Source organism: Heterodontus francisci, chromosome 1, assembly GCF_036365525.1.
Source record: "Heterodontus francisci isolate sHetFra1 chromosome 1, sHetFra1.hap1, whole genome shotgun sequence".
In the NCBI taxonomy this organism is placed as follows: Eukaryota; Metazoa; Chordata; class Chondrichthyes; order Heterodontiformes; family Heterodontidae; genus Heterodontus; species Heterodontus francisci.
Window position 1 is genome coordinate 49,590,228 of NC_090371.1, and position 22,773 is coordinate 49,613,000.

Consider the following 22,773-nt stretch of genomic DNA (forward strand, 5'->3'; position numbering starts at 1 on the left):
CTGTGAGACCAAAAGTCTGTATATCCCAGCCTTAAAAGTATTCAAGGATGGAGCACGCGCAACCCTCTGTCCCTGCCTGTCCCACTCTGCTTTTTCTGTACATGAGTCTTCAGAAGTACTACCTGTTCCATCCTATAAAATTCTCCTAATTTGGAGATCACTGCCCCTTTGTTGGCTGCCCTGTCTTCAGACACATATTACAAGCAGGTGGAGAAATTACACAAACATTGACCATCACGGGTTAAATTGTCTTGCGACAACAGCAATGTGAGGAATGGTTTATCTTCCTATTGCTGATTTTATTGCGGCCTCACTTCAATAACCACAACAACAATCCTCTCCTTGAATTTCATGGTTTATTGGATGAATTTGCATTCCTGACACAGTGTGAATCCACCGATGTCATCTGATAAGGTCCATCTACCACCTCGTGACATGGTGTAGCTAGCTCTATTTCTGTCAACAAAAGTAATTCACATTGGTATTGCATACTATTTTGCTTGCTAGCTAGCTAATACAGTTGTGCTGCTCTCCGTTGATATTTGTATGCTTAGCTACTTTAATTATAGGGAGAAATATGTTTTAAATCGGACTGTGTTTTGATGGCATTAGATTGGCTATACACTTTATATATAGACTAACTCTATAATTTCCCCTGAAGTGCAGCTTAATAGCACTGATGATGACACCTTCCATCACTTAGCTGATAATTGAGAGTAGACTGATGGGATGGTAATTGGCCAGATTGGATTTGTCCTGCTTTTTGTGAACGGGTCATACCTGGGCAATTTTCCACATTGTGGGGTGGATGCCAGTATTGCAGCTGTACTGGGAAGCTTGGCTAGTTAGAAACATAGAAAAACTTACAGCACAGAAGGAGGCCATATGGCCTATTGTGTCCATGCCAGCCTATAAAGAGCTATCCAGTCTAATCCCACCTTCCAGCTCTTGGTCTGTAGCCCTGTAGATTGCAGCATCTCAAATGTATATCCAAATGTTTTTTTAAATGCGATGAGGGTTTCTGCCTCTACCATCCTTTCAGGCAGTGAGTTCCAGATGCCCATAACCCTCTGGGTGAAACAATTACTCTTCAACTCCCCCCTAATCCTTCTACCAATTCCTTTAAATTCATGCTCTGGGTTGTTGATCTGTCTGCTAACAGAAATAGGCCCTTCTCCACTCTATCTAGGTTTCTCATAGTTTTGTACACCTCAATTAAATCTCCCTTCAGCCTCCTCTGTTCCAAAGAAATCAACCTCAGGCTGCCCAATCTTTCCTCATTGGTAAAATTCTCTATTCCTGGTAACATCCTCATAAATCTCTTCTGTACGCTCTCTAGTGCAATCACATCCTTTATGTAATGTGGTGACCAAAACTGTATGCAGTACTCTAGCTGCAGTCTAACTGGTGTTTTACACAGTTCTATTATAAGCTCCCTGCTCATATGCTCTAGGCTTCAGCCAATAGAAAAAAGTGTCCCATATGCCTTCTTGATCACCTTTTCTATCTGTCCTGCTAAGTTCAGGGATCTGTAGACATACAGTCCAAGGTCCCTCTGTTCCTCTACACTTCTCAGAATCTGAACATTTATTGTACATTCCCTTGCCTTGTTTTCCTCCCCAAATGCATGATCTCACACTTTTCAAATTGAATTCCATTTGGCACCTTTCGGCCCACCTGACTAATCCATTGATATCTTCCAGGAGTCTACAGCTTTCTTCCTCACTATTAACCACACAGCAATTTTCGTATCATCTGCTAACTTTCCATTATTCGCCCTACATCTAAGTCCAAATCATTGATCTATCCACGGACAGCAAGGGCCCCAGTACTGAGCCCTGTGGAACCCCACTGGAAACAATCACCTGTCAACCATTATTTTTTGTTTCCTGCTATAATGGATAATGGATCCTGCTATAATGGATCCAACTTGCCACTTTTCCTTGAATCCTATGAGATTTTAACTTTCTGACCAGTCTGCCATATGGGACCTTGTCAAAAGCCTTGCTAAAATCCATGTAGACAACATCAAACTTGTTATCCTCATCAATCCTCCTTGTCACCCTCTCAAAAAATTCAGTCAAGTTAGTCAGACATGACCGTTCAGTAACAAATCCATGCTGGATGCAAGTCTTCAGCATTACTGCTGGGATGCTGCCAGGGCCCATGGACTTTGGTGAGTCGAGTGCGCTCAGCCATTTCTTGATATCACATGGAGCAAATCGGATTGGTTGAAGACTGGCATCAATGATGCTGGGGACCTTGGGAGGAGCTGAGATGGATCATCCACTCGGCACTTTTGGCTGAAGATGGTTGCAAATGCTTCAGCCTTTTCTTTTGCACTAACGTGCTGGGCTCCATCATCATTGAGGATGGGATATTCGTTGAGCCTCCTCCTGTCCTTAGTTGTTTAATTGCCCACCACCATTTTTGACTGCATGTGGCAGGACTACAGAGCTTTGATCTGGTTGTGGCATCGCTTAGCCCTATTTATCACATGCTGCTTCCACTATTTAGCATGCATGTAGTCCTGCGATGTAGCTTCACCAGTTTGGTACCTCATTTTTAGGTATGCTTGGGGTTGCTCCTGGCATGCTCTCCTACAGTTCTCAATAAGCCAGGGTTGCTCCCTTGGCTTGTTGAATACAATTCTGCTGCACACAGCACCTCATGGATGCCCAGTTTTGAGCTGCTAGATCTGTTCTAAATCTATCTCATTGAGCAGGATGGTAGTGCCACACAACACAGTGGAGGGTGTCCTCAGTGTGAAGACAGGACCTTGTCTCCACAAGAACTATGCAATGGTCACTCCTACCAATACTGTAATGGACAGATGCATCAGTGACATGTAGATTGGTCAGGATGAGGTCAGGTAGATTTTTCCCTCTTGTTGGTTCTCTTGCCGCCGGCCACAGGCCTAGTCTAGCAGCTATATATTTCAGGACTCGCCAGTCACTCAGTAGTGGTGCTACCGAACCACTCTTGGTAATGGGCATTGAAGTGCCCTTCATACACTTACTACTTCTTCCAATTGGTGCTCAACATGGAGGATTACGGATTAATCAGCTGAGGGAGGGCTGTAGGTGGTAATCAGCAGGAGGTTTCATTGCCCATGTTTGACCTGATGTCACGAGACTTCAATGAGGTCTGGAGCCAATGTTGAGGACGTCCAGGGCAACTCCCTCCCCACTGTATACCACTGTATTGCCATCTCTGGTTGGTCTGTCATGCCGGTGGGTCACTACATACCAGGAATTGTAATGGAGGAGTCTAGAACATTGGCTGTAAGGTGTGATTCTGTGAGTATGACCTGTCTGTGGGACAGCTCTCCCAATTTTGGCACAAGTCCCCAGATGTTAGTGAGGAGGACTTTGTCGGGTCCACTGGGCTGGATATGCCTTTGTTGTATCCAATGCCGAGGTTGATGAGCATCACTGAGCAATTTTTTGATGATAAGGTGTTGCTTGATGGCACTTTTGCTAATCATTTTATTACTCTGTTGATGAGGTGACTTTTTTTAAATTCGTTTTGTGGGATGTGGGTTAAAGGCCTGCTTGGGTCTGCAAATGAAACTTGTCCCGAGCCCGACAGAACCACATCCAACCCGAGCCCGACCCAGCCCGAGTCCTTTCATTTTTTCTCGCACCGACCCAACCCAACTTGACCACCGGAATATAATCGACTTTATTGCAGTGGTTGTGCTCTACCTTGGATAGAATCGCTCACTGCAGACTGGTGCGGAGTGTTTCCCGCCTTGATGTCCTGGCTGTCACTGTGTCTGATCCAGCCCAACCCAACCTGAGCCCGAATGCCGGACTTGGAAGAGCGACCCGATCCAACCCGAACCTGAAACATGTCGTCGACTCCCGTCGGGTTTGGGTCGGGTAGCCATGCTCTAATGTGGGTGTCGCTGACAAGGCCAGCATTTATTGCCCATCCCTAATTGCCGTTGAACTAGGCCATTTCAGAGTCAACCACATTGCTGTGGGTCTGGAGTCACATTTAGGCCAAACCAGGTAAGAACGGCAGATTTCCTTCCATAAAGGACATTAGGACTAAAGGACATTAGTGAACCAGATGGGATAATACAGCAATTGACAACGGTTTTCTCTTCAATTCACTTATGTCTCTATCTCAGTCTACCACTGTCATAGAGTCATTTATGGTACAGAAGGAGGCCATTCAACCCATTGAGTCCATGCTGGCTCTCCACAGAGCTATGCTGTCGGTCCCAATCCCCGGCTCGATCCCCTTCGCCCTGCAAGTCTGTCAGTCTGTTCTGTCAAGGTTTCTGAGTCTATATTTTTCTACTAAATGGCTTACCTATTGATTCTGATTCAGCTCTGTCAAGATAATTATGAACAAAAAGCTTTTCTCTGGGAGCGGAGAGGAGCTCTTCCAGCGCCCTGGAGTTTTGAAAAAAAAAAGCCAACAATGACATCAGAGAAGAGCTGCAAGGTGATTGGTTGGTGAGTAGCAGCTGTTAGTGTATTTAAATATCTTTAAAAAAAAGGGGAAAGTTTTATTTTGTTGAAAAAATACCCTCTGGTGATAAGGTGAGTACTACTAAAGTGTTTTTTTTAATGGACTTTAGATTGGAGTGGGTAAAACAAGGCCACTAGTGTAATTAGTATTTTTTAATTCAGGGAGTAACTAATTAATCTAAGGGTAAGTCATGACAGGAGAGCTCAGCCCCGTGATATGTTCCTCCTGCGCTATGTGGGAAATCAGGGATGCTTCCAGTGTCCCTGATGACCATGCGTGCAGGAGGTGTATCCAACTGCAGCTACTTGCTACCCGCATTACGGAGCTGGAGCTGCGGATGGATTCATTGTGGAGAATCCGCGATGCTGAGGACGTCGTGGATAGCATGTTTAGTGAGGTGGTCACACCGCAGGTAATGGCTGCACAGACAGAAAAGGGATGGGTGACCACCAGACAGAGTAATAGGCATAGGCAGGTAGTGCAGGAGTCCCCTGTGGCCATCCCCCTCTCAAACAGATTTGCCGCTTTGGATACTGTTGGGGGGGATGACCTCCCAGGGGAAAGCAGCAACAGCCAGGTTCGTGGCACCACGGAGGGCTCTGCTGCACAGCAGGGGAGGAAAAGGGGTGGAAGAGGTATAGTGATAGGGGATTCTATTATAAGGGATGCAGATAGGCATTTCTATGGCCGCAAACAAGAGTCCAGGATGGTGTGTTGCCTCCCTGGTGCTAGGGTCAAGGATGTCTTGGAGCGGCTGCAGGACATTCTGAAAGGGAAGGGTAAGCAGCCAGAGGTCATGGTCCATATTGGTACTAACAACATAGGGTAGGCGGTGGCTTGGTGGTATTATCACTGGACTAGTAACCCAGAGACCCAGAGTATTGCTTCGGGGACATGAGTTCAAATCCCACCACAGCAGAAGGTGGAATTTGAATTTAATTAATAAATCTGGAATTAAAAGCTAGTCTAATGATGGCTATGAAACCATTGTCGATTATTGTAAAAACCCATCTAGTTCACTAATGTCCTTGAGGGAAGGAAATCTACTGTCCTTACTTGGTCTGGCCTACATGTGACTCCAGACCCACAGCAATGTGGTTAACTCTTACATGCCCTCTGAAATGGCCTAGCAAGCCATTCAGTTGTACCTAACCGCTACGAAGTCAATAAAAAGGAATGAAACCGGAGGAACCACCTGGCATCGACCTAGGCACCGGAAAAGACAACGGCAAACCCAGCCCTGTTGACCCTGCAAAGTCCTCCTTACTAACACCTGGGGGCTTGTGCCAAACTTGGGAGAGTTGTCCCACAGACTAGTCAAGCAACAGCCTGACATAGTCATACTCACGGAATCATACCTTACAGACAATGTCCCAGACACTGCCAACACTATCCCCGGGTATGTCCTGTCCCACCGGCAGGACAGACCCACCAGAGGTGGTGGCACAGTGGTATACAGTAGGGAGGGAGTTGCTCTGGGAGTCCTCAACATCAACTCCAGACCCCATGAAGTCTCATGGCACCAGGTCAAACACGGGCAAGGTAACCTCCTACTGATTACCACCTACGGCCCTCCCTCAGCTGATGAATCAGTACTCCTCCATGTTGAACACCACTTGGAGGAAGCACTGAGGGTGGCAAGGGCAAAAAATGTACTCTGGGTGGGGGACTTCAATGTCCATCACCAAGAGTGGCTTGGTAGCACCACTACTGACTGAGCTGGCCGAGTCCTAAAGGACATAGCTGCTAGACTAGGTCTGCGGCAGGTGGAGGGGGGGAACGAACACAAGGGAAAAACATACTTGACCTCATCCTCACCAATCTGCCTGCCGCAGATGCTTCCGTCCATGACAGTATTGGTAGGAATGACCACAGCACAGTCCTTGTGGAGACGAAGTCCGGCCTTCACATTGAGGATACCTACCATCATGTTGTGTGGCACTATCACTGTGCTAAATGGGATAGATTTCGAACAGATCGAGCAATGAAAAACTGGGCATCCATGAGGCGCTATGGGCCATCAGCAGCAGCAGAATTGTACTCAACCACAATCTGTAACCTCATGGCCCGGCATATCCCCCACTCTACCATTACCATCAAGCCAGGAGACCAATGAAGAGCGCAGGAGTGTATGCCAGAGGCAGCACCAGGCATACCTCAAAATGAGGTGTCAACCTGGTGAAGCTACAACCCAGGACTGCCAAACAGCAGAAGCAGCATGCAATAGACAGAGCTAAGTGATCCCATAACCAACGGATCAGATCTAAGCTCTGCAGTCCTGCAAAATCCAGCCGTGAATGGTGGTGGACAATTAAACAACTGACTGGAGGAGGTGGCTCCACAAATATCCCCATCCTCAATGATGGGGGAGCCCAGCACATCAGTGCGAAAGATAAGGCTGAAGCATTTGCAACAATCTTCAGCCAGAAGTGCTGAGTTGATGATCCAACTCGACCTCCTCCTGAAGTCCCCAGCATCACAGATGTCAGACATCAGCCAATTCGATTCACTCCGCGTGATATCAAGAAACGACTGAAGGCACTGGACACAGCAAAAGCTATGGGCCCTGACAATATTCTGGCAATAGTACTGAAGAGCTGTGCTCCAGAACTTGGCGCGCCCCTAGCCAAGCTGTTCCAGTACAGCTACAACACTGGCATCTACCCTGCAATGTGGAAAATTGTCCAGGTATGTCCTGTACACAATAAAGCAGGACAAGTCCAAGCCGGCCAATTACCACCCCATCAGCCGACTCTTTATCATCAGTAAAGTGATGGAAGATGTCATCAACAGTGCCATCAAGCAGCACTTGCTTAGCAATAACCTGCTCAGTGACGCTCAGTTTGGGTTCTGCCAGAGCAAATCAGCTCCTGACCTCATTACAACCTTGGTTCAAACATGGACAAAAGAACTAAACACAAGAGGTGAGGTGAGAGTGACTGCACTTGACATCAAGGCAGCATTTGACCGAGTATGGCATCAAGGAGCCCTAGCAAAGCTGAGGTCAATGGGAATCGGGGGAAAACCCTCTGCTGGCTGGAGTCATACCTAGCGCAAAGGAAGATGGTTGTGGTTGTTGGAGGTCAATCATCTGAGCTCCAGGACATCACTGCAGGAGTTCCTCAGGGTAGTGTCCTAGGCCCAACCATCTTCAGCTGCTTCATCAATGACCTTCCTTCAATCATAAGGTCAGAAGTGGGGATGTTCGATGATGATTGCACAATGTTCAGCACCATTCGTGACTCCTCAGATACTGAAGCAGTCCGTGTAGAAATGCAGCAAGACCTGGACAATATCCAGGCTTGGGCTGATAAGTGGCAAGTAACATTCGCGCCACACAAGTGCCAGGCAATGACCATCTCCAACAAGAGAGAATCTAACCATCTCCCCTTGACATTCAACGGCATTACCATCGCTGAATCCCCCACTATCAACATCCTAGGGGCTACCATTGACCAGAAACTGAACTGGACTAGCCATATAATTACTGTGGCTACAAGAGCAGGTCAGAGGCTAGGAATCCTGAGGCGAGTAACTCACCTCCTGACTCCCCAAAGCCTGTTCACCATCTACAAGGCACAAGTCAGGAGTGTGATGGAATACTCTCCACTTGCCTGGACGGGTGCAGCTCCAATAACACTCAAGAAGCTCGACACCATCCAGGACAAAGCGGCCCGCTTGATTGGCACCCCATCGACAAACATTCACTCCCTCCACCACTGACGCACAGTGGCAGCAGTGTGTACCATCTACAAGATGCACTGCAGCAATGCACCAAGCAAGGCTCCTTAGACAGCACCTTCCAAACCCGCGACCTCTACCAACTAGAAGGACAAGGGCAGCAAATACATGGGAACACCACCACCTGCAAGTTCCCCTCCAAGTCACACACCATCCTGACTTGGAACTATATCGCCTTTCCTTCACTGTCGCTGAGTCAAAATCCTGGAACTCCCTTCCTAACAGCACTGTGAGTATACTTACCCCAAATGGACTGCAGCGGTTCAAGAAGGCAGCTCACCACCACCTTCTCAAGGGCAATTAGGAATGGGCAATAAATGCTGGCCTGGCCAGTGATGCCGACATCCCATGAATGAATAAAAAAAAAGGCAGGAAGAGAGATGAGGTCCTGCATAGTGAATATTCGGAGTTAAGCAGAAGATTAAAAAGCAGGACCTCTAGGGTTTTAATCTCAGGATTACTCCCTGTGCCACGTGCGAGTGAGGGTAGGAATAGGAGGATTAGGCAAATGAATGCGTGGCTGAAGAGTTGGTGTAGGCGGGAGGGCTTCAGCTACTTGGATCATTGGAATCTCTTCTGGTGCAGAGGTGACCTGTACAAGAAGGACGGGTTGCATCTGAACTGGAAGGGGACCAATATCCTTGCGGGGAGGTTAGCTAGTACTACTCAGGAGGGTTTAAACTAGTCTTGCAGGGGGGTGGGACCCAAATTGTCGTCTCTCCGATGAGATAGTTGAGGCAAATGTAGAAGTTAAAGCAAGCAAGTCCAGTAGGCAGGCCGGGCAGGGGCAGGACAGGGAGCGTGGAAGGTCTGGTAGGCTAAACTGCACTTACTTTAAGGCAAGAAGCCTTACAGGTAAGGCAGATGAACTCAGAGCATGGATCGGTACATGGGATTGTGATATTAGCGCTATTACGGAAACGTGGTTGAGGGATGGGCAGGACTGGCTGCTCAATGTTCCGGGATACCCATGCTTCCGGCGTGACAGAGGTGGAGGTAAGAGAGGAGGAGGAGTTGCACTATTGATTAGGGAGGACATCACGGCAGTACGTAGAGAGGATATCCCGGGGGTAACGTCCAGCGAGGCCATATGTGTAGAACTTAGAAATAAGAAAGGGGTGATCACTTTGATGGGATTATACTTTAGGCCCCCCAATAGTCAGAGTGAATTGGAGGAGCATATATGTAGGGAAATCACAGATAGGTGTAGGAATTATAGGGTTGTAATAGTAGGTGATTTTAACTTCCCTAATATTGACTGGGACTGCCTTAGTGCTAAGGGATCAGATGGGGAAGAATTTGTTAAGTGTGTCCAGGATAGTTTTCTGAAGCAGTATGTGGATACCCCGACTAGAGAAGGGGCTACACTCGACCTCCTCTTAGGAAATGAGGCTGGGCAGGTGGTTGATGTGTCAGTGGGGGAGCACTTTGGGACCAGTAACCATAACTCTATTAGCTTCAAGATAGTTATGGAAAAGGATAGGATTGGTCCTCAGGTTGAAGTCCTAAATTGGGGGAAGGCTAACTTCGATGGCATCAGACAGGAACTCTCAAAAGTTGAATGGGAGAGGCTGTTTACAGGTAAAGGGACGTCTGGCAAGTGGGAGGCTTTTAAAAGTGAGATAGGAAGAGTTCAGGGCCGGCATGTTCCTGTTAGATGGAAGGGCAAGGCTGGCAAGTTTAGGGAACCTTGGTTGATGAGGGATATTGAGGATCTGGTCAGGACAAAGAAGGAGGCATATGCCAGGTATAGGCAGCTGGGATCGAGCGAGTCCCTCGAGGAGTATAGGGGATGTAGGAGTACACTTAAGAAGGAAATTAGGAGGGCGAAAAGGGGCCATGAGATTTCCCTGGCAGATAAGATAAAGGAGAATCCTAAAAGATTCTCTAAGTATATTAAGAGTAAAAGGGTAGCTAGCGAGAGAGTAGGTCCCCTTAAGGATCAGTGTGGTAATCTATGTGTGGAGCCACAGGAAATGAGCGAGGTCTTAAATGAATACTTCTCGTCTGTATTCCATGGAGAAGGTCATGGAAGCTAGTGAGTTCAAGGGAGGGAACAGCGCTATCCTGGAGCATATCAACATTACAAAGGAGGAGGTGTTGGAGGTTTTGAAGCGCATTAAGGTGGATAAATCCCCAGGGCCTGACCAGGTGTATCTTAGGATGCTATGGGAAGCAAGGGAGGAGATTGCTGGGGCCCTGGCAGAGATTTTTGTATCATCGTTAGCCACAGGAGAGGTACCAGAAGACTGTAGGATAGCTAATGTTGAGCCTTTATTTCAGAAGGGCAGCAGGGATAAGCGAGGGAACTACAGGCCGGTGAGCCTTACATCAGTGGTGGGAAAGTTATTGGAAGGGATTCTGAGAGACAGCATTTATATGCATTTGGAAAGGCATGGTCTGATTAGGGATAGTCAGCATGGCTTTGTGCATGGGAAATCATGTCTCACGAATTTGATTGAGTTTTTCGAGGAGGTAACCAAGGGGATTGATGAGGACAGGGCCGTGGACGTTGTCTACATGGACTTTAGCAAGGCCTTTGACAAGGTCCCGCATGGTAGCCTGGTCCGGAAGGTTCGCACACATGGGATCCAAGGTGAGCTAGCCAATCGGATACAAAATTGGCTTGGTGATAGGAGGCAGAGGGTGGTAGTGGAGGGTTGCTTTTCAGATTGGAGGCCGGTGGCCAGTGGTGTGCCGCAGGGATCGGTGCTGGGCCCTCTGTTGTTTGTCATATATATTAATGACTTGGATGAGAATGTAGGGGGCATGATTAGTAAGTTTGCAGATGACATCAAAATTGGTGGTATAGTGGACAGTGAAGAAGGTTGTCTAAGGTTACAACAGGATATAGATAAACTGGGAAAGTGGGCAAGGGATTGGCAAATGGAATTTAGCACAGACAAGTGTGAAGTGATGCATTTTGGGAAGTTAAACCAGGGCAGGACATATATAGTGAATAGCAGGACCCTGGGAGTGTTGTTGAGCAGAGAGAACTTGGGGTGCAAGTACTTAGTTCCCTGAAAGTGGCAACACAGGTAGACAGGGTGGTGAAGAAGGTGTATGGCATGCTTGCCTTCATCGGCTGAGGCACTGAGTACAAGAGTTGGGACGTCATGTTCCAGTTGTACATAACGTTGGTTCGGCCGCATTTGGAGTACTGTGTGCAGTTCTGGTCGTCGCACTACAGGAAAGATGTGATTAAGCTGGAGAGGGTGCAGAAAAGATTCACAAGGATGTTGCCTGTTTGGAGGGCTTGAGTTATAAAGAGAGAATGGATAGGCTGGGTCTGTTTTCCCTGGAGCGAAGGAGGCTGAGAGGGGAGATGATAGAGGTATATAAAATTATGAGAGGCATAGATAGGGTAGATAGCCAGAGTCTGTTTCCCATGGTAGGGGTGACTAAAACTAGAGGGCATAGATTTAAGGTGAGAGGGAGGAGGTTTAAAGGGGATTAAAGGGGTAAATTTTTCACACAAAGAATAGTGGGTATCTGGAATGAGCTGCCAGAGTTGGTGGTGGTGGCAGGAACAGTAGCAACATTTAAGAGGCATCTGGACAGGTACTTGAATGAGAAAGACATAGAGGGATATGGAATTAATGCAGGCAGGTGGGATTAGTATAGATAGGCATTATGGTTGGCATGGATGCGGTGGGCCGAAGGGCCTGTTTCTATGCTGCACGACTCTATGACACTATGACTCTAATTGTTACTGCATGTATTATTCTGTTACAAAATGTTTCGTCACTATCTGTAAGATTGTACTCCAGACTAACCAATTTCTGTCCAAGCCTGTTAGCCTCTTATCTGTTAGCAAAGCTGCACTTTTAACGTAATGTAATTATAAAATACAGACAACTTTCAAATGACATTGGTCGCTCAGGTTATCAGCCCTCAAGCTAGATAGTAAATGATGCATATTGCAGTTGCTGATCTTTGACATACTTGTAAAACTTTAATCCTTTAATCCAATTTGCAGCAAAAAAAACGTAGTTAATGACTGTTTTTAAGATGGTCATTGAAGCACAATGTCTTTTCTAATAGTTTTTAAAACTGCAAGTGCAGCATGAATTTTGTTCAGGAATTGTAGACAGTTCATTATAGATTAAGGTTTATTAAAACTATCTGTTACATTGTATTTACTAACTATTCTATATGGGTCAGCACCATACTGTTTTTACCGATATCACTCATCTCTATTACACCGTATTCTTGTATTCATGAGGAAGTTACAGTGCTAATTTCTGGAGATTCCTTGGATTTTCTTGCCTGTTTTCCCTCAATACAAGTTCTGGAACAATGTGATTCCGAATGGATAGTAGCGGAATTGCAATATTTATATAGAAGTAAAGGTCCGGCAACTTTCAACATGTCACTGAGCTTGTGTCCCAAGTAAAAGCAATACATGCCAGAGCACAGAAATCGAGACATTCCCGTAGTGACTTTTGCCATTTTAAAATGAGTTTACATAACTCAATCCTTTAACCTGTGTTTTAAAATAACCTACCACAACGTTAAAGGCTTGCAGCAGGGTTTTCCAACCTTTTCACGTGGGGGGCCATATTACCATTTGTCTTACATAGGGAGCCAGTGAGACAATTTTGTAAAAATAAAGACATTAAAAATTTACTGTACTATTAATCAAAACAACAACAAATGTGCATTTTTGTGAATAAACCTTAAATGAGAAGATTAATTTATTGACTTACTTTCTCATCATTATGTTGGACACTGATTTAGTGAGATAACTAGCATTTCTTTTGCTTGCACAGGTAATCAATGTCTGCCCGCAAATTTGTTGTAGTGATGCGGAGTATTCTGGATAAATGTTCATCTGTTAGGAGTGATCTTGATGCTCTCTGTCCCTGCCTCCTCTCTCTCTCTCTCTCTGTCTCTCACCCCCTCCACATTCCCCCTCTAGTTCTGATGAAGAGTCACTGACCTGAAACGTTAACTCTGCTTCTCTCTCCACAGATGCTACCAGACCTGCTGAGTATTTCCAGCATTTCAATTTTTATTTCAGATTTCCAGCATCTGCAGTATTTTGCTTTTACTCCCCCTCTCTGTGTTGTCCCCCCCACCCTCTGTCATCCCCTCCCCTCTCTGTAACGTCCTCGTCTCTGTGTTATCCCCCCTCTTTGTGTCTCCCCCCCTCTGTGTCATCCCCCTTTCTCTCTCTCTGTCCACCATCTCTCTCTCTTGTCCCTCCTCTCTCTTTATTCCCCTGTTCTCTATCCGTCCCCCTGCTCTCTGTCTCTCCCTGTCCCCCACTCTCTCTCCCCTCTCTCTGACCCCCCACTCTCTCTCTATCTGTCCCACCACTCTCTCTCTCTCTCTCTCTCTCTACCACTGTCCTCCTGCTCTCTCCTTCTGTCTCCCTGCTCGCTCTCTTTGTTCCTCTCTCTTTCTCTGTCCCCACTTTCTCTCTTCCCCCTCTGCCCCCTCTCTCTCTGCCCCCTCTCTCTCTCCCCCATCTCTCTCTAACCCGCTCTATCTCTGTCCCCCCCTCTCTCTCTCTCTTGCACCCATCGCCCTCGGCCCCCCTTTTCATCTGATGAAAGGTCACAGACTTGAAACGTTAACTCTGCTTCTCTCTCCACAGAAGCTGCCTGACCTGCTGAGTATTTCCAGCACTTTCTGTTTTTCTTTCAGATTTCCAGCACCTGCAGTATTTTCCTTTTATTTTAGTGTTTAACTCCAAATCTGGACACTGGTCCTGAACTGTTAGAGGAGGATTTTACAGGGTCAACTGACCTGAAAATGCTCACTTCTTCTTTTCACTAACTTACTTTCCTCATCTCCTGATGGCACTGGCACATGATTCCATGGGCTCCAGGTTTCCCCCCTAAGGAGCCATTCCTCATGTATATGCTCAGTCAGTGAGTGCCAGTGGACCATCAGACAACATGGACACCATAGCTGAGCTCGATCAAGTCCCCAACCAATGTCCATGCTCACATTTCACAGTGATCAGGCTTTATCAGCAAAAATCAAGGATCGAACATCGCAGCTGTTTGAAACTTCTGGATGTTTATGGCTCCAGCTACTCATTTTCTTATTGGAGAGAGCCCAGCTCCGTGAATTGGACAACTGGTCCAGTGTAGGCACTCTGCTGAGGCGAGATAGCTGATCTCTCTCCCCTGTGAAATGTTTATCTACTGTGGGTATGTTGATGAATTATCAGATTAGATGTACATTTGAGGCCCTTCCCACAGTTAGGGCATGGATTTGGACACTCACCAGTGTCTGCTTTGGTGCTTACCCCGGGACAAATACTGTTTGAAGCCCTTCTCACACACACAGCATTTGTACAGCTTCTCTGCTGTGTGGATGCGCTCATGGGTCACCAGGTTGTGCGACAGTCGGAATGCTTTGCCACAGGCTGTGCATTTGTCGGGTATCGCTCCAGTGTGGAGAAGCTTGTGCTTTGCCAGACAGGAGTACTGCTTAAAGTCCTTCCTACACTCGATGCACTGGAATGGCCGTTCTCCTGTATGTGCCGCTCATGTCTCACCAGCAAATATGAGAGTTTAAACCTCTTCCTGTAAACCAACCACCAGTATGTTCTGTCCTCCATATGGGTGCATTGATGGAGCAGCATGGTAGATGACTGACTGAAATCCTTCCTGCAAATTGGACACTGGTATGACTTCTTGCCCGTATGTGTGCACTGGTGCATCACCAGATGATGTGAGTCAATAAAATAGTGTTTGATGTGAGTAAATGAACTCCTTCCCATACATCACATTTGAACGGTTTGTCTTAAAGTCTGGCATGTGTCGGGTTCGGGTTCGGGTTCGGGTCTGGTTGGGTCTATATTCGGTGTCCAGCATTCGAGCTCGGTTCGGGTTGGCTGTGGTCAGGTTTTGTTTTGTATTGTTTTCTTTTTAATCTACGTTTTGATGCGATTTTATTTTTCTGTATTAATAACATGTTTGATATTTTCGGGTTGGGTTGGGCATGAATAAAATTGAAGGACTCGGACCCAGGTCGGGTTCGGGTTGGCTGTGGTCGGGTCTGGCCTGGGTCAGGTTTTAATGTTATACCCGAGCCAGGCTTTAGTTTGTCTCCTTTGTGGATGCACTTGTTCCGCAACAGTTTGGAGGAGTCATTGAAACACTTGCCACAGTCCAGGCACTTGAATGGTTTCTCACGCACGTGCGTGACCTCATGGATTTGCAGCTTGGCAGGATGATTGAACTCCTCTTGGCATTCAGAGCACTTGAAAGTCTTCTCCCCAGTGTGGACCAGTCAATGAAGTTTCAGGTGCGAGTACTTGTCAAAGAAATTGGAGCAGGAGTAGGCCATTCGGCCTCTTGAGCCTACTCCACCATTGAATAAAACTGTTGCCACAGTCAGAGCACAGGAAGAGCTTTTGCCTGCCTTAAAAATGCTGCCCATGTTCCAAGCATTGGGAGTTGCACAGCTTTAACCCACTTTGCTCTGGCTCCCTCGATGAAAGTTCAGCCTTCATTTGGCGTGTCTCCTCTGTTGAGTTATTGAGTGCTAAAACAGATAAAATCACTTCAATTGCAATTTTCAATACTTCTTTTAAAAAAATCTAATTTTCTCCCTCTGTCTCCTGAAATCCTGACAGTCGTGGCTCAGTGGGTAGCAACCTTGCCTCTGAGTCATGTGGTTTTTGGGTTTGAGTCCAACTCCAGAAAATTGAGCACATGATCTAAACCATCAATTCAGTGCAGAATTGAGGCAGTGCTGCACTGTCAGATGTGCTGTCTTTCAGATGAGATGCTAAAAATCCCCCAACACCATTTCAAAAGAGAGTAGGGGTGTCCTGGACAATATTTATCACTCAACCAACACCACTAAAATAGATGATCTGGTCATGATCACACTGTTGTTTCTTGGAGCTTGCTGTGTGAAAATTGGCTGCCATGTTTCTCTTTCTTTCTTACTACCTCTTGCTGCTCCTGCCCTGAGCAGTGTGTCCTGCCTACAACACTCTGAAAAACCCCTAGTATTATGTTCCCCACCGTGACACAGGAGCCATCTTTTTGGTTCTCAAAGTACTTATGTCACTTATACAAAGTTAGTAAAGAGATTATGGTCAGTGTGTGACATACACCCCTGAATACGGCTGTACCACTTTTATTAATGGCATCTTATAGCTTTCATCGCCCTGGGATTCACACTTATAGTCCTTGCACACCCAGCAGCATCCTCTTGCCCAAAGCTCCCACATTCCATTACCATCATACCATTGCTCACACACCCCACCATCCCAGTCTCACCACTTCCACACTCTCAACTCACCATTTTCAGATTACTAAAAATTCTCACCCCTCCAATATTCTGACATCCAAGTTTTTCCAACTGATGAACTCACACACACACACACCTTACATTACTCTTTCAAAACTACATCACATCACTTTCTCAACACATCTACAAGCCTCCTATCAAACTGAAAACTCTTCCCGGCCATCTTCCTGTGGAACTTTTTTGTTCTAAAAAGTAAGACATAAAAATGAGTACCTAGGTAGACAAACATATAATAATGAACTTTACAGCTTTCTAGACTAAACATTGGATTCAACAATTTGAGATCATAACCACTGCTCCCAATTTTTCAGACTGCAGCAGTTGGTCATGATTTCGCTCTTGCTACTTACACGCCTAGACCTATCTTTTGTTTCTTTACCTGTGTCATTACCATTCCCTTTTGCCTTGCACCATCCACCCTTTTGTCATTTGATTTTTCCTGTCTTCCACCCTATCACAGACCAACCCTTTCATTCTTTCTTCCCCTCCCCCCTTTCCTGTCTCTGTACTTGCTTATAACCTATCACATGTCTGACCTTTTCCAGTTCTGATGAAAGGTCATCAACCTGAAAAGTTATCATTATCTCTCTCTCTCTCTGCACAGATGCTGCCTGACCTGCTGAGTATTTCCAGCATTTTATGTTTTTATTTCAGATTTACAGCATCAGCAGTATTTTGCTTTTATATAATAACCAAGGCTGTTATTTTAAAGAAAATTTGAGGAGATCTCTTGGTGTTCTATCCAACATTTATTCCTCAATCAACACCAAACACAGATTAACCAGTGATGACCCCAACCGTCACTACACCAGTGACCAACTTACTTTGTTAGTAAACTTTAACTAAGGGCACCTTTAAACATCTGCCAGTAAGCCCTTTCACCAATACCGTAGTACCCTGTTCTGCTTTCTTTTCTACCAGCAGTGTTTGAAGACAACTGTTAGCCCTAAGGATGGTTATCTCTCCACCTGGTGCCTCTGATACAAAAGGAGTCATTTTTCCTTTATACAAAAAGTTTTGTAGGTATTTTTGTCCAGTTCTACATTAGCAGACATGCTCACCACTATCATCGTTATGGATACTGGCTTGACAGCAGCGCCTCCTGTTGGTTTTTTGGAATACCAACAATTTGCCTGGATATGCCCAGATATTCCACACTGGAAACACATCGGTTGGTTTACATTTTGGTTCCTTCTTTTAAAAACTGGAGACTGATCTGTTTTTCCTTCCCCACTCTCCTTTTCTCTTAAGCCCCTTCCTGCTTCATCTATATCCATCCTATCTCTCCCTAGCCTGTAAGAGTTACTATACCCAAGTTTATTTTGAGTTCGAGCTCTGCATGTTAATTCATAGCTGTCTGCAATGATGGCTGTTTCCCTGGCTTTTGAAACTCTTTGTTCCTCTACATGGTTTTAAAGCTGTATGGGAGGGAATTTTGAACTCCTCCAACAGGATTATCTCTCTTAATCTCTTGTACAAGTGGTTAATTTTGAGTGCTCACACCCACCTGTTGAAGGCGAGTTGTTTAATTCTTTCAAATTCGAGGAACGTTTGAGTTCCTAAACTTCTGGTGATATGCTTCTGGTACTAACTATTAAGCACTCAGGATAACATTTTTCGTTTGCTTGTAGCTTGAGGAGCTCTTGGCTGACAACAGAGAATAAACCTCTTGGGCTTTTCCTGTTAACTGGCCTTGCAGTAGGAGAGTCCAAATTTCTTCAGGTCACTTTAACTGATCTTCAAGCTTCTCAATAGGACATTGGAACTGGCTCTGGAGGAGATGGGACCTGTACTGGCCGGACGGGTTGCACCTGAACAGAGCCAGGATTGAGTTCCTTGCAAGATTATTTGCTAGTGCTGTTGGGGAAGGTTTAAACTAGGGGGGATGGGGACCTGAGGGTAGACTCAGTTGGGACAAAATCAGAAATGAAAATGGAAGGTAGAAAATTAATGGATGAATCTGGAAGGCAGAGGAAACAAAGGTTAGAAATTTCTTTTAAAAGAGTTTGGTAGTGCTCAAGGGTATCTACTTTAATGCAAGGAGTATAGCAAATAATGCAGATGAGCTGAGGGCACAGATAGACACGTGGCAGTATGATATCATAGCTATTACAGAAACATGGCTTAAGGAGGGACAGGAATGGCAGCTCAATGTTCCTGGTTACCCGATTTTCAGATGCGATAGGGAGGGGGATAAGAAAGGAGGGGGAGTGGCAATTTTGATCAAAGAAACTATTACAGCTGTGTGGAGGGATGATATGTTGGAAGGTTCATCAAATGATGCCATATGGATTGAGCTAAGGAACAAAAAAGGGGCAATAACACTGCTGGGAGTGTACTATAGACCCCCAAACAGTCAGAGGGAGAGCGAAGAGCAGAAATGTAGGCAAATCTCTGAGAAGTGCAAGAACAATAGGGCAGTAATAGTAGGGGATTTTAACTACCCCAATATTAACTGTGATTGTTTTAGTGTGAAAGGAATTGAGGGAGCAGAATTCTTGCAATGCATACAGAAGAACTCTTTTGGCCAGTATGTAGCTAGTCCAACAAGAGAGGGCACAGTTTTAGACTTAGTTTTAGGAAATGAAGATGGGCAGGTCGAAGGAGTGGCAGTGGGAGAGCATTTTGGAAGTAGTGATCATAATTCAGTCAGTTTTAACATAATTATGGAAAAGGACAAGGATAGAATAGGAGTTAGAGTTCTCAATTGGGGCAAGGCAAATTCTACTAAACTGGGGAGTGAGTTAGTGGAAGTGGACTGGAAACAGCTACTTGAAGGTAAACCAGTGTCAGAGCAGTGGGAGGCATTCAAAGGGGAGATTCAAGGGGTTCACACAAAGAAAAAGGAACAGCTAAATCTAGAGCTCCATGGATATCAAGGAGCTTACAGGATTAAACAAGGCAGAAAAGGAAAGCATATGTCCAACACTGAGAATTCAATACTACAGAAAGCCGAAAGGAGTATAGGAAGTGGAGGAGTGAAATCAAAGAAAATTAGGAAAGCTAAGAGAGGACATAAAGGAATATTGGCAAGCAAAATCAAGGTGAACCCAAAGATGTTTTATCAATACTTTAAGAATAAGAGGATGACTAAAGAAAGAGTAGGGCCCATAAAAGACCAAAAAAGTAACCTATGTGTAAGGGCTGAAGATGTTGGTATTGTTCTTAATAAATTCTTTGCATCTGTCTTCACAAAAGAGGATATTGTGGTCAAGGAAGAGGGATGTGATGTATTGGACGTGATAAACATAGGGAGGAAATATTAATGGGATTAGCATCCTTGAAAGTTGGTAAATCCCAGGGCCAGATGAAATGTACCCCAGGCTGTTAAAAGAAGCAAGAGAGGAAATAGCGGAAAGCCTGACCATCATTTTCCAGTCCTAAGTGGATACAGGTGTGGTGCCGGGATTGGAGAATTGCTAACGTTGTACCTCTGTTTAAAAAGGAGCAAGGGATAGACTGAATAATTACAAGCTAGTCAGTCTAACCTCAGTAGTGGGCAAATTATTGGAATCTATTCTGAGAGACTGGATAAACTGTCACTTAGAAGGGTGCAGATTAATTAAGGATAGCATGGAAGATCTTGTCTGACCAACTTGATCTAATTTTTTGAAGAAGTAACAAGGACGATTGATGAGGGTAGTGCAGTTGGTGTGGTCTACATGGATTTTAGCAAGGCTTTTGAAAAGGTCCCACATGGCAGACTGGTAAAAAAAAAAAGCCCATGGGATCCAGGGAAATGTAGCAAGGTGGATACAAAATTGGCTCAGTGGCAGGAAACAAAGTGTAATTGTTGACGGGTGTTTTTGCGACTGGAAGGCTGTTTCCAGTGGGGTTCCGCAGGGTTCAGTACCAGGCCCCCTGGTTTTTGTGGTATATATTAGTGATTTGGACGTAAATGTAGGGAGCATGATCAAGAAGTTTGCAGATGACACAAAGATTGGCCATGTGGTAGATAGCGAGGAGGAGAGCTATAGGCTGCAAGAAGCTATCGATGGACTGGTCTGGTGGACAGAAAAGTGGCAAATGGAATTCAACCTGGGAGGAGGCAGATCCAGAGTGGGACCTGTGAAATAAAGAACGGGGCACGAGGCCTTCACTTAGCTTGGACGGGAGCAGTGGTGGCAGTTGGCAGGCTCTCTCCCTGTTCCAGCGCACGCTGAGTTTCAAAAGAGGAAAAAAAAGGCTTACAGTGACATCACAGGAAACTGTAAGCTGATTGGTTGGGTAAGTAACAGCTGTTAGTGCCTGTAAATAGCTTAAAAAATCAGGGGAGAGAAATTTTTTTTTAAAACTCAAAACCTACCTTATAAGTGATAACGTTAGTACTACTAAAGTGTGTTTTTGTTTTAATTAGTGTAATTTATTAGTGATTACTATTAATTATTACGAATTTTTTTATATAGAGTAAGTAGTGGTTTTTAGGGAATCAAGGTCCCTAATGTAAATAATCTCAATTTTTTTGAGTAAATTAAGGGTAAGTCATGGCAGGGCAGCTTGGCAGCGTGGAGTGCTCCTCCTGTGAAATGTGGGAAGTCAGGGACACTTCCAGTATCCAGGGCGAACACTTGTGCGGGAAGTGTCTCCAGCTACTCAAAATCTGCGTTTCAGATCTGGAGTGGCAGCTGGGGACACTGCGGAGCAGTGCAGGGAGGTGGTCACACCGCAGGTAAAGACTGTTCAGGCAGAAAGGGAATGGGTGACCACCAGGCATAGTAGAAGAGCTAGGCAGGTAGTGCAGGAGTCCCCTGGGTCCATCTCCCTCTCTAACAGATATTCCGCTTTGAGTACTGTTGGGGGAGGTAGCTTCTCAGGGGCATGCAGCAAGAGACAAGTCTGTGGCACCACGGGTGGCTCAGCTGCAAAGGAAGGCAGGAAAAAGAGTGGGAGAGCTATAGTAATAGGAGATTCTATTGTAAGGGGTACAGATAGGCGTTTCTGTGGCTGCAAATGTGACTCCAAGATGGCATGTTGCCTCCCTGGCGCTCGGGTCGAGGATGTCACGGAGCGGCTGCAGGACATTCTGAAGGGAGAGGGTGAACAGTCAGAGGTCGTGGTTCACATTGGTACCAACAACATAGGTAGAAAGAGGGATGAGGTCCTGCAACAAGAATTTAGGGAGCTAGGTAGCTGATTAAAAAGCAGGGCCTCAAAGGTTGTAATCTCTAGATTACTCCCAGTGCCACGTGCTAGCGAGTATAGGAATAGGAGGTTAGAGCAGATGAATGTATGGCTGAAGACATAGTGCAGGAGGGACGGCTTTAGTTTCCTGGATCATTGGGTCTGTTTCTGGCGAAGATGGGACCTGTACAAGTTGGACGGGTTGCACCTGAAGCAGAATGGGGCCAACATCCTTGCTGGGAGGTTTGCTAGTTCTTTTGGGGTGGGGGGGGGTGGTTAAACTAATTTGGCAAGGGAATGGGATACAGAGTGTTGGTGCAGTAGAGGGTGATGCACAGCCAAACATAGAAGAGAAATTAAGTCAGTCAGGAAGGCAGAGCAAATATAGACCTGTTAAGGCACAAGCGAATAATGCAAGGCTGGATTGCATCTATTTTAACGCAAGGAGTCTTACAAGTAAGGCAGATGAATTGAGGGCGTTGATTAATACATGGGAATATGATATTATTGCTATCACAGAGATATGGTAGAGGGAAGGGCAGCTCAATATTCCAGGATATAGAATCTTAAGGCGTGACGGGGCTGGGGGCGGGGGGGGTGGGGGGGATGTAAAAGAGGAGGCGGAATTGCACTATTGATCAAGGAGTCAATTACTGCAGTAAGGAGGGATGATATCTTAGAAGGTTCCACAAATGAGGCCATATGGGTAGAACTTAAAAACAAAAAGGGGGCAATCACTTGGCTGGGAGTGTACTACAGGCCTCCAAACAGTCAGGGAGAGAGAGGGACCAAAGTGGCAATCTGTGTGTGGAGCCGGAGGACGTAATTGAGGTTTTAAATGATTACTTTTCATCTGTGTTCACTATGGAGAAGGATGATGTGGGTGTAGAGATCATGGAGGGGGGTTGTGATATACTCGAACAAATTAGAATTGAAAGGGTGCAATTAGTAGCAGTTTTAATGGGCTTAAGAGTGGATAAACCCCTGGGCCCAGATGAGATGTATCCCAGGCTGCTATGTGAGGCAAGGGAGGATATAGTAGGGGCTCTGACACAAATTTTCAAATCCTCTCTGGCCACAGGAGAGGTACCAGAGGACTAGAGGACAGCAAATGGGGTACCATTATTCAAGAACGGTAGCAGG